General features: G+C 36.4%; 2 pseudogenes; one reads left to right on the top strand and one right to left on the bottom strand.

Annotated features, from left to right (window-relative positions):
• Positions 1 to 4318: 4318 nt before the first annotated feature.
• On the bottom strand, positions 4319 to 6615 carry LOC143672982 (cyclin-A2 pseudogene; annotated as a pseudogene).
• A 2003-nt stretch (positions 6616 to 8618) lies between these two features.
• LOC143672981 (synaptotagmin-9 pseudogene) lies at positions 8619 to 10099 on the top strand (annotated as a pseudogene).
• Positions 10100 to 11764: the final 1665 nt, after the last annotated feature.

The following is an 11764-nucleotide window of genomic DNA, read 5'->3' as shown; positions in this document are numbered from 1 at the left end:
TCTCTTAGTAGGAGGGGTGCTTAAGTTGAATGAAATATTCCTGAGGATTCAGGGAAGCTGGAGTCCATGAGAACCAGGAGAGGAGTAAGAGAAGGAGGTTATGGAGACACCAGAGTCCTCTTCAGAACCAAAGAAGCAAAAAGTCTTAAAAATTATTATTGATAAAGAAAAATGTCCTAGAGCATTTATTTATTATATTATTTCAGTTATTATCTTCTAAGTTCAGTAAATAAAAGAGGTACATATCATTTTAGCTATATGTTTGCCATTTCTCCTGTGACCTTTTAAAAAATATAAAACAATAAAGCAGTTTGAGAAAATATATTCAAGCAGCTGAACAAAGCCAAATTATTTCTTATCTGCAGTTACATGTAATGGGATTAAGTGCTGAGCAAGAATAATAAATTTAAAGAGAGCTTTTTTTTCATCACCAGTTGTTTCTTAAAAACCTTAAATGTGGCCCAACATATTTAACATTTCAGTGGTATACTTAGAAAGACAGTGTTCTATGGATCCTTTTGACCCTTTCTGTCATTTTACATTATTTTAAGTTCTCCCAGAAAACACTAAAAATTGAAGTCTTTGTAATAGAACTAGGAGGAATGCTAAATGCTTAAATGTAATTACTGATTAATTGTCTTTTCAGTACAAATGACAAAGTGTCCCATTTTAAACAGAGTATACTGATTCCATTTTTTTGTTAAATCTTATATTGTCTTTTCTTATTAAAATAGGGTGCAAAAATAATATACATTGATACACATTAATTCTAGGTGACAGATATGAAAGATTATTTTATTTTTTTATATTTATATTATTTAAAAACATTTTAAAGGTAAAATATGGAGAGAGTTGAGGAAATATTAAGTAACCATCTTGCATAAACTTTGATATGAGAGGGATCACAGTACACTTGAGAAGTTACAAGTGGATGAGTTTTTAAGTCCCATGGTTTGAGTTTACATGGAGATAATACCAAAGAGCTAAGCAGAAGTTCATGGAAGAATTCTTGGAAAAACAAAAGGAAAAAATTCATAAACAGGCACAAAATTTTTCTTCACTGATTTACAACTAGACTTACTAAATTGTTCCTGCTATTAACAAAATAAAGCAAAGAAATTAGGAGTAAGCATATCAGGTGATACATAAACTCAAAGAAACATTGTTCAATTATTTAGCCACTGAAATTCTGTGAATAAGCACAAATAGGTCATTAACACCCAGGGATGAAAGTCTCCCTGGTGGCATGGGCGATGACTCCCAGGGCTTAATCAAAAGTGGGGGAAGAAGTGCAACAAATAAAGTATCAGTGACAGAGAGTTCAAATAGGTTTGAGAGACTACACTGGAGGTCACTCTTACACGTGCTTCAGTTAGACGTTGCTACCTACCATAACTTGCCAAACAGTTTAGTATGTGTTTCAATTTCAAAATTTTAGGGTTCTATTTCTAACTGCTCTAAGGTACTGGAGGCTAAAATAAATATCAGCGTAATGATTCCCACTCAACTACTTTTCTGTTGTCTGAAGAATTATAAAGAAGGTGAGAGAGCTTGGGAGATAGAATGGCCTCTTATCTTTTGTTTTTCCTTCTCCTCATAGATATTGTTAAAAAAAAATCACCTGGTATATAATTTTTTTGTAAAAATATATAAGGTCACTGAAGAACACTCAAGCAATTTAGAAGATACAGAGTTAAGTAAATAAAAAACAAAATACCCAATTCTGATACATATGACCATTGTTAAAATTAGATGAACTTAGGTCTCTATCTGTGTTGTCCAATGATAGCCAGATGTGACTGCTGAATACTTGAAAGATGACAGTAAAACTGAAAAAAATGCATTCTGAATTTTATGTAATTTTCATTATTTTAGATTTAAATAGCCATATGTGACTTGTGGCTAATGTATTGTACTGCACAGTTTAAACAACATATTACATAATTATCTGGTTGAAGGGTTTCTCATTTTTGTGAGTGTACTCTTGGGCTTAAAATCATTTTTATAATTTCATTTGGTAGCCCTGAAATCATCCCTATTGTCCTCTCTGTCAGCTTTATTTCTCCCTGGACCTATATGCCTGTATATAAAAGGACTATGGTATTTTCTCTCTCCCTTTTTCTCTCCATATAACTAATAAAAAATCAAGGATTGCCACACAATGAGCAAATGATGTCTTGATTGACCTGATAACTCTAAAACAGAATTCTAGGCATATTTTTAGGGGGGTGCATAGTACAGGAATCGAACCCAGGTCTCCTGCATGGAAGGTGAGCATTATACGAGTGAACCATCCATGGACATGGGCCCATGCATATTTGGAGGCTTAAAAAGAAAAATTCAAATCACAAATAAATCCGCTTTCTTTCAGGCTAGCATTCTACAATATTTCTTTCTTTCCTGAATACAGCAAAAATTAAAACTGAAGATTCCCCTCAAAGAAAGTTCTAAAACAGTTTTAATGGAAACCATTTCAATGATGTTGTTCATGCTGCCAACCAATCCCCTGATGAAAAATACCCAAGTGGTGGCCACAGAGAGAAGGTGCTAGCATCATCTTCTGTGTTCTTTAAATTCCATTAAGAATTTTGCATCTGTACATCAGTTCTGATATGGATCTCAGTGCCATGGGTGTGCTACATTCTAGCTAGGATGATTGGCTTCTATTTTCAGTTTTCCACTCCCAACTCTAAGCTAGACTCTCCTTCCCAATGTGCAAGCTACTCTAGAGTTTATGCTCTTTACCTTTCAAACATTTCTAGGCAGAAATCATCCAATAGTAGCTGCAACTATTCTAACCTGAACAATTGCATGTATGTGAGAAGAGAGGTTGTTTTCAGATAAGTGAAAATGCAGCCATTAGATAGCTAGTTGGAAAAAAAGACAAAACATTTTGCACCATTTTAAAGTGTGACTAAAATTATGTACAAATAGATGTCAGAAAAAACCTTGTAAGTTGCAATAAATGAGTCTGAATCATTTTATTAACATTTTAAAATCTACCATTTAAAATTGACCTTTCTAAAGTTGGTTAATTCAATTAAGTTATTATAACTTTGAACAAAACTTAAGAAATAGACCTTGTTAACTATTCAAGGAATTCTTGGGAGAAACTGTGTGGGTGTAAATGTTTTAACTGATAGTCTTCATTGTACCTAATTCTATTTTACCAATAGCAAACACTTGGAAATGAAAAAGTATCAGTTGATACTTACAATCATAGGCTCACAGAATAATAAAATTGCAAATAGACTTAGAGATTATTTCATCTAAATGCCTAATTTTATAATATCCAAATAAGTTAACTTGATTGAGAGATTTGGTCTCATAAGATCATGCAGCTGATTAATAAATTGTCATCACTAGAACACTAGTTATCCAATTCATCACCTACTTTTCTCTGTGTTAACTACCATCACCTTCCTATAACCCCCAAATTAGAAAACATATAGATTTGCTCCCAAGGAATAAACATAAAGAACACAGATTTTGGTGTCTCTTACTGGCTTTATGTCCATGGGGAAGTTACTTATCTGTCCTGTGTTTCAATATTTTCATTAGAAAAAGTATGAATAATCACACTTATTATCTTATAGGTGTATAACTGTTTAAAATTACCTATCACTATTCTACATTCTACCATTTCTTCATGAAACTTCTCCACATATATCCATATATATTGACCTTTTACTTTCACAGATGGCCATGTCTTTATTTGACAAATAAATAACAATTTTATATCCTTGTCAAAAGATGTGCAAAGTTACACACTTCAGCAAAAATCCTTTGTTTTATCCCTTTGTTGTATTTAAATGTAGTACAAGAGTCATACTTTGGAGAGTATATGTTTCCTTCTTTGTAGGCCTTCTTAAAGTAGCTTTTTTCTGTGCTCTTCTATCTGGAACTTAACCTTCTCTGTTACTTCCTTCTAAAATAGTTTAAATTTCTTTGGGAGGGAAAAAGCAACAACAAATTATCCCAGGTATTCCCTTTTAGGTATGATCCATTCTTGTCTTCCCTACAGCTTACATGCTTTTATGTCCACTTTCTTTCTTTATCTTTTCTTCCAAATCAATTTATTAATTCTTATTATCCCAACAGCTGGCATTATTAATACTTCATTTAGCATAACCACTTAAAATTAGCCAAATATCTAATATACATACAAATTACAAAACTTGCAAAAGACATGCAAATTAAAGCCATTTAAAAAAGTAATAGATACCACAATTTGTAATTGACCATACATTTTGTATTCAGAAATGATTGCAAAAATAAAACCTAAGGTAAAAACTGTTCAACATACAAATTGAATGATTCACATTTCAGAAAACAAAGTCAGTTTCTTCATTGTTGCACATTTAGTGTCTGGTGAGTTGAGGAGAGAAACACCATGATCCTTTGAATGTTTGTATTTTTCTCTTATTGACTGGTGTGCATGTTATGGTGTTCTGAGGTGGGTCTTGTGACAAGGCTTCCAACTTTCCAGGGTATATCTAGTATTTTGCACTAATGAATTTGGCCAGCTTTGCCCCATAACTGTAAAGAGTCCTATGTGAAAGGCTGTTCCAGCAGTAACTAATGACAAATACTTTAGGTATGGGTCAGCATCTATCCTTCTCCCAAAAATGCTGCTGAACTTTCAACTTTGCAATTTGCAGATTGATGATGCAGAAAGTATTGGGAAAGAAGTTGATTTATTGTTGGTTCTGGTAAGCCAAAAGCAAGGATTTTCAAAACTAGATTCTCCATACTCAGAACTTGTTTCTTAGTATAAGTATCATCTCTAAGGTATACAAACTCTGCTGCTACTTGGGGGTGTATATTTCTTCAAATTTTGAAGCTAATAGCATAGCAGCAGTGCCCACAAGCTGAAGTTTTCCCCTCAACACAAACACTGATGAAAGGAACCTATCAATATAGTTCACAGCCAAGTATACGGTCTCATTCTGTAGTTCTCCTACTTCAACTAACAAGTCCATGAGGATAGTCCCCATACTGTTTGTGATATCTAGCTGTTTCTTCCTGCAACCCACTTTAGGCTTACATTTAAGCTCCAGGTATGTGTGAATGTCTTCATTGTAGTCTGGCATGTCATTAATGTGCATTGTTTTTTCATCTTCTAATACAGTTGACATTGTCGACAGCATGCAGTCACTCAAAACTACCGTCCATTGAAAAATCAAGGGGTGTCAGCAACTTTCTTGGTCCAGGTAAAGTCATAAGTGAATTAAAAGCCAGGACGTGTTCATCTTGACATTCCCTTTGTTTGGATTCTGCTGGCATCTTTTGGGTCTCTTCTTCTGCTTCAGGCACATGAATGGTGAATGCAGCTGTTTTGTGTTTGTTTTCCAAGGAGAACAGTGACATGCTCATCATTTACAGGAGGATCATTTAGAGGTACAACCCATCATGTCTTGGGCCTCTGCTGTGGAGCTGGACCTCACACATTCCCCACCATCAACACCAACAGCCCTGCTTGTGTTCGAGGCTGCTGGAAAGGCTCCATCTTCTCAAGTGGATGTTCCCCTTGTCCTCTTGGAGAGCTGGCTGCTGCAGTGTTAGCAGTGTCAAGTCGGTTGGTGGACCACAGGCCCTGGCATCCTCACTTTCTTTCTATGTCCACTGAATCCTACTCCATTCATGCTACAGGTGAGGAAAATGAATCCAGCCCCAATCCTTCTGCCTGATTTATTTTCACCTTGTTGTTTAATTCAGTTCTCAGTCTCTGAATGATCTCAGCTGCATTTGGCACAGCTGATTGCTAAGTCTTTTCCTTTGTATATTTCCTGTTTTTTGTTTTGTTGTTTGTTTGTTTTGTATCAATCTGGTCAGAACATTTGAGCCTTCTATTTATACTTCTCACTACTTGTCCATTAAACTGTCATAGTTTTCAGAGTTTGTACCTATATAATTTTTTCTTGTCATTTGATACACATTACACAGGAAATGTAATCTCTTCCCATGGTTTCAATCACCACCAATTTCCCATTATGTTTTCCTATCTCAATATAGGTCATCCTCAAGTCTCATTCAATAACACAAAAATTTACCAAAGTATTCAAGTCAGAAATTAAGGTGGTATCACATCGTCCTTCATTTCACTTGCCCTTCAAGTCAATCATTCATTGATTCCAGTCAAGTTTATTTCTTATTTATTTCTACATTTTGTTCAAGTCTTAATTCTACTTTCACTACCTTAATTTAGAAAGCCATTATTCCTTACTTCAATAACTTCAAAAGATCCTAATTACTATAGGTATGTCTGAAACATCTTTTTTGTTTTTTCCTTATAGACTTTGTATTCTGTCCACATTCTTCCTAAATTGGTTTCCCAATTTCTATACAGTCCACATTCTTTCTCAATGAACTTAGAGATATTTTATAACACTTGATCAAGTAATTTAATTGCTTTAAATGCTTAAAGACTTCCTTTTGCTTTTCAAACAAACATCATTTTCTTTAATAGGTGTGCAATGTCCTGCATAGCTTCATCCTTGTGTACCTATGAAGAAACATTTCTAAATAGTCCAATTCCTCTACCTTATTACTGCCTTGACAGTGTATTTGTCCCTGCTTCAAATTGCTGGTCACTACAACTAAGAAGTCAGTCATGCAGCATCTCAGCCACCATTGTAGAGGATGTAATAAAATATTTCTTGAAAATAGTAGTATTCAGTACATACTAGCTGAGTAAATGAATATATTTTAAGTGTACTAATGCAATGTTGAATTTAAAGTTGGTCTATTAGAATAAAAATATTAGCATTGATAGAAATATAATCATTGAATTAACCATCTGTACATTGCTGATGGCATGTTCATATTATAAGTTTAATATTAGCTCAGTATAAGAATACAAGCATATTTCTTAGTATTGCCAAAGGACACTGAGCAAGTGATACTATGATTGCCCTTAAGTTTATTGTATTTAAAACTTTATCTCATTGATTGTAGGTAAGAAAATCATCAAGCCAAATCATGTAACCACTCAAGATCCCATGCACACTATTTTAAAACATTCAGTTGAGAGAAGAAATTGTGAAAGAAAAATAATATAACCTTGGAAGGGACAGAATACAAAGTCTATAAGGAAAAAACAAAAAAGATGTTTCAGACATACCTATAGAAAATACATTTCTCAGCAATTAAGAATGTTTTTCTTAATTTTCATGTAATGCCAGCATCAATGCAATGTTTCTATTTTTCTGGAGTAGTTAGTGCAGACAAAAATACTCTAAGTATTTATTTAAATAACTAAGAGATGGTAAAAATAAGTAATATAAATACTTAAATTGTTTTGAAAGACCTGGGGAAGTGGAGGTAAATGATGTTGACCCTAGCCTAAAATACTGACTGAAGGTATCAAAATCTTTTCTGGAGGTTGTTGAAATTCTTGAGCCCATTAGAATTGCTTCCTACCATCTTTCCCAGTCTTCCATAGAAGATTATTTTCCAAAAGCTTGAAATTCAAATAAAATTTCTCATATGACTATATGTCCAATAGGAATTATCTGAGAGTTGAATGGCTTCAGCTTCACTTTTGTTGTCTAAACCTTGGAAAATTTTCTATAATTGGCATTTACTGAAAATCCCTTGAAGAAAAGGGACATTAGAAAGCATATTGTCAACTTTAGAAGTGATAAAGTGCCAAATTGACAACAGACTGGCCAACACAATACATGCCTTTGCCAATTTGGCATCCATAACAACAAGTTCATTATATGTAAATTGTGATGAAGAACACTAATATATTTTGCTTCTGACTAATATGATGAGGCTGTCTCTTTTACAACTGAATTTATGCAAACTCTCTTCCCCACAGAGGAGTCACAAAGTCTCATATGTCACCTTATCCTTTCCTGGGTGATGTTCATTACTGCTGTATCAAAATCAAAATAACCCTCTGATAACTTGTAATTTAATGATTATACACTATCAGTACACTCTATATTAAACATGGTGTGCATGGGAGAAAAAGGGACAAACAAGAATGGCTTAATATATACAGAATATGCATATAGAACAAAGGAAAAATAAAGATTACTTCTGCAACTTTTCCCATGGCTTTAGCTGGTACAGACAATGTGATATTTCCATTATTTGTTCTATATTCTCTTTTCCCTTAGCAAATATCTCAACTCATTATAATTCCTTGTCTGCTGGGGACATATTAAATCTTCATTTCTGAAGGTTCTGTACAATTAGAGGTATTTCCTACATTGGGGTTGCTGTACTTTATCATTACATTTACCATAGGATATGTGAGTACTAAGAAACACTGCAGAGAATCTCCCACTAACCACATCCTCTCTACTCACTTTGTTTTTCCTCCATAATAAATACTGGTATACTTGGGCCCTGGTGGCTGGGAGTGGCAGGTAGAACATGAGGAGGGAGGCACACTGGGGGCTGTGGGTGTGCCTATCTTCCATGCCATGGGAGGGACTGAGGAGACCAGGTGGGAGAAAGAGAGAGAAAGCATGACTGACTGCCTGACAAAGAGCTGAATGCCATGGTGGGAGGTCCAGCCAGCTGGAGCTAGAGCTTGAGTTTGGGCAGTTTCTCCATGATCCCTGGAAATGAGTATGGCTGTCTGAGGCTGTCTCCCAAGACTGATGGCCCAGTGGCAGTTTGAGGATGCAGAAGACAATGCCCAGGACCAGGGACATCTATGTCACCAGGTGCTGCAGCTGCTGGCTGAGCTCTGTGCCTGTGGGCCCATGGAGCATGACAGCTGCCAGGATTTCATCTACCACCTACAGGCCCAGCCAGACCCAGATATCTCAGTGAGCTGACAGGATCTTGTGGCTACTGCCACATTCTTTTTGGTCTCATTCTTTTTGATGTGCCTCTCTTTTGTCTTGGAAACTTTTCTGGGTTCCTGTGGGAGAAAGAGGCCTGGTCTCTGGTAGCAAAGACAAAACCTGGAGCCTCTTAACTACATGGACACAGAGACTAGTGAGAAGAAATATGCGAACATCCTAGACCCTCCAACCCCCTGCCCTGACTCGTCCTTGATGATCAGTCATACTTCTGATATTCCCCTCTCCACACAGGCAGGGGGCCAGGAGAACAGTGCCCATGGTAACTGTGTACAGTGTATGTCACAGAGCCAACCTTGTCACCTGAGCATAATTCAATCAGAAGACAACTCAACCTGTCAAACACAGACTTCAATATCCAGCAGCTTTAAAAACAGGAGCAGCTGACTGGAATTGATCAAATTTAACCAGAGTTATATAAGCAGAAGTAAGTGGATAATGATGATGGGAGAAGGAGTAACAGCAAAACCTGTGGAAAATTGAACTTCATCTTAAAATATGCAAATTAGTGCAGCTCATAATGAAAATTTACAAAACTGTCAATTTGCCTACAAAAGACTTACTTGGGGCTTGAGATCCTTATGTCAGAATCTATTTGCTTCCCGACTGGGAAACAAAACACCAGACTAAACTTCACAGAAACATCCTGAACCCTGTGTTTGATGAAATGTTTTTATTCTTGGTTCCCTACAATGACCTGGCAGCAGGAAGCTTCACTTCTATGACTATGACATATTCTCTTGCCATGATCTCATTGGCCAAGTGGTAGTGGATCACCTTTTAGTCTTGGCTGACTTCCCCAGAGAGAGCACCCTTTGTAAGAATATTGAATTTGTCAGCAATCACACCATGGATCTTGGAAAACTGAAGTTCTACATTTTCTGTCTTCCACCTTCCAGAAAACTCACCATTACCAATGTAAAAGCATGGAATTTAAAGGTTATGGACATAACAGGGGCATCAAATTCCTATGAGAATGTCTCCCTGATGTGTGACAGTAGATTACTGAAGAAGAGGAAAACATCCACCAGAGAAAAGCATGCTGAACCCCGTTTACAATGAAGCCATTGTCTTTGATGTCCTTCCCAAGAACATTGATCAAATCCACTTGTCCATAGCAGTCATGGATTATGACCATGTAGGTCACAATGAGATCATCGGCATGCATCAAGTAGGCAATGAGGCTGAGAGACTAGGCAGAGAGCACTGGAGTGAAATGTTGTATCCTGAAGAAACCAATCACATAGTGGCATTCCTTGGTGGAGAAACAATGACTACAGGTAAGAGGACCACTTATGCCAAGGACACAGTGGACAAACATCTTATAATGATCTTACCTTTCCCCCCCAACAAAACTTGGATGAATCCAGTGACCAAATGCTCAACTGTAGCCACAGCAGTAACTGGCCCTCTTTCCATATTGTATGTGATGAACAGGAGAAATCCAGCCACAGTTTTCAAGTGGCCCAAGGTAGTATGCTGCAGGGTAAGAACATCACTCATTGTCAAGAGACAAGATCAGTCTATGGCAGGAACCAACTGATAAAATGCAGGTACCAAGAGAATCAGGAGTACCAGGACCCCTTGTGGTTAGTGTAAAGGCACTTTGGTGGTGGGGATTCAGTACTGCCCTGGCAACAGTTACTCTGACTCATTATTATTTGCTTGATTGCCCTGGAAGGCAGAATATTTAAAAATATATCCAGATGCTAAATAGGCAGCAGATCTCAATTTATACTGGACTACATGTGTACTCATGACTGTCTACAGAAGATAACTTCACCCTAGGAAGTGATCCAGCTTTGCAAGGAATGACCCTAGAAAAATAATAAAGGAAGAAAGCTGTTCCTCTGGCAAAAAAATAATGCAAGTAGGACACATCCACAGACATTCACTGCCCCCTCCAATATACAAAGCAGAGAGTTCCAGGTGAACATGGCTCCCTTTTCTGCTAAATTCAGATTATGAGGAGTCAGAATCCCCAACACAGGTCTCTAGGTAAATTCTACTGGTGTTGGCATCAGAACAAAAGTTGTCATCCCTGTTAGAGAAAAATGCATCTCAACAGTACAAGCACTCTATATTGTCCTTTCCTTTGAACTTGTCCACTATATCAGTTTTAAAAGGTTTATGTACCCTAGAAAAGCCATGTGTTATTCCTAATCAACCTTGTAGGAGCAATGGTTTCTTCTAATCCCTATTCAGTACTGTATATTGGAAACTTTAATTAGCTTATCTCCATGGAGATATGACTCAATCAATGTGGTTATTAAACTTGTTAGATGGAGATGTGTTTCTACCCATTCCAGGTGGGTCTTGATTGGTTTTACTGGAATCCTTTAAAAGAAGAAGCACTTTGGAAAAAGTTAGAAAACAACAAGAGAGAAAGTCATGAGGTTTGGAGAGAGCAAAGAAGGATGACAGAATGCCACAGAACCACAAAGCAGAGAGTCCACCAGCCTGGCAATTTTTGGAGATAATGAAGGAAAATTCCTCCCAGGGAGCTGGAGAGGAAGCTAATAGAGAATGCCTGTTCACCATGTGCCTTCCCAGATGAGAGTGAAATCATGACCATATTTGACATATGCCTTTCCACTTGAGAGAGATTTCTGAACTTCATTGTCCTTCTTGAACCAAAATGTTTTGCCCTGGATGTCTTGGATTGGACATTTCTATAGATTCATTTTAATTGGGATATTTTCTCAGCTTTGAAACTGTAAACTAGCAACTTATTAAATTCTCCTTTTTTATTAATTAAAGAAAAAAGAAATTAGCACAACATTTAGAAATCATTCCATTCTACATATGCAATCAGTAATTCTTAACATCATCACATAGATGTATGATCATCATTTCTTAGTACATTTGCATCGATTTAGGAAAAGAAGTACCAAAACAACAGAAAAAGATATAGAATGTTAATATAGAGAAAAAATAAA

The sequence above is a fragment of the Tamandua tetradactyla genome (genome assembly GCF_023851605.1).
Source record: "Tamandua tetradactyla isolate mTamTet1 chromosome 22 unlocalized genomic scaffold, mTamTet1.pri SUPER_22_unloc_3, whole genome shotgun sequence".
Classification (NCBI taxonomy): domain Eukaryota; kingdom Metazoa; phylum Chordata; class Mammalia; order Pilosa; family Myrmecophagidae; genus Tamandua; species Tamandua tetradactyla.
The sequence above is the reverse complement of the archived record's forward strand: the minus strand, read 5'-3'. Positions and strand labels throughout refer to the sequence as shown.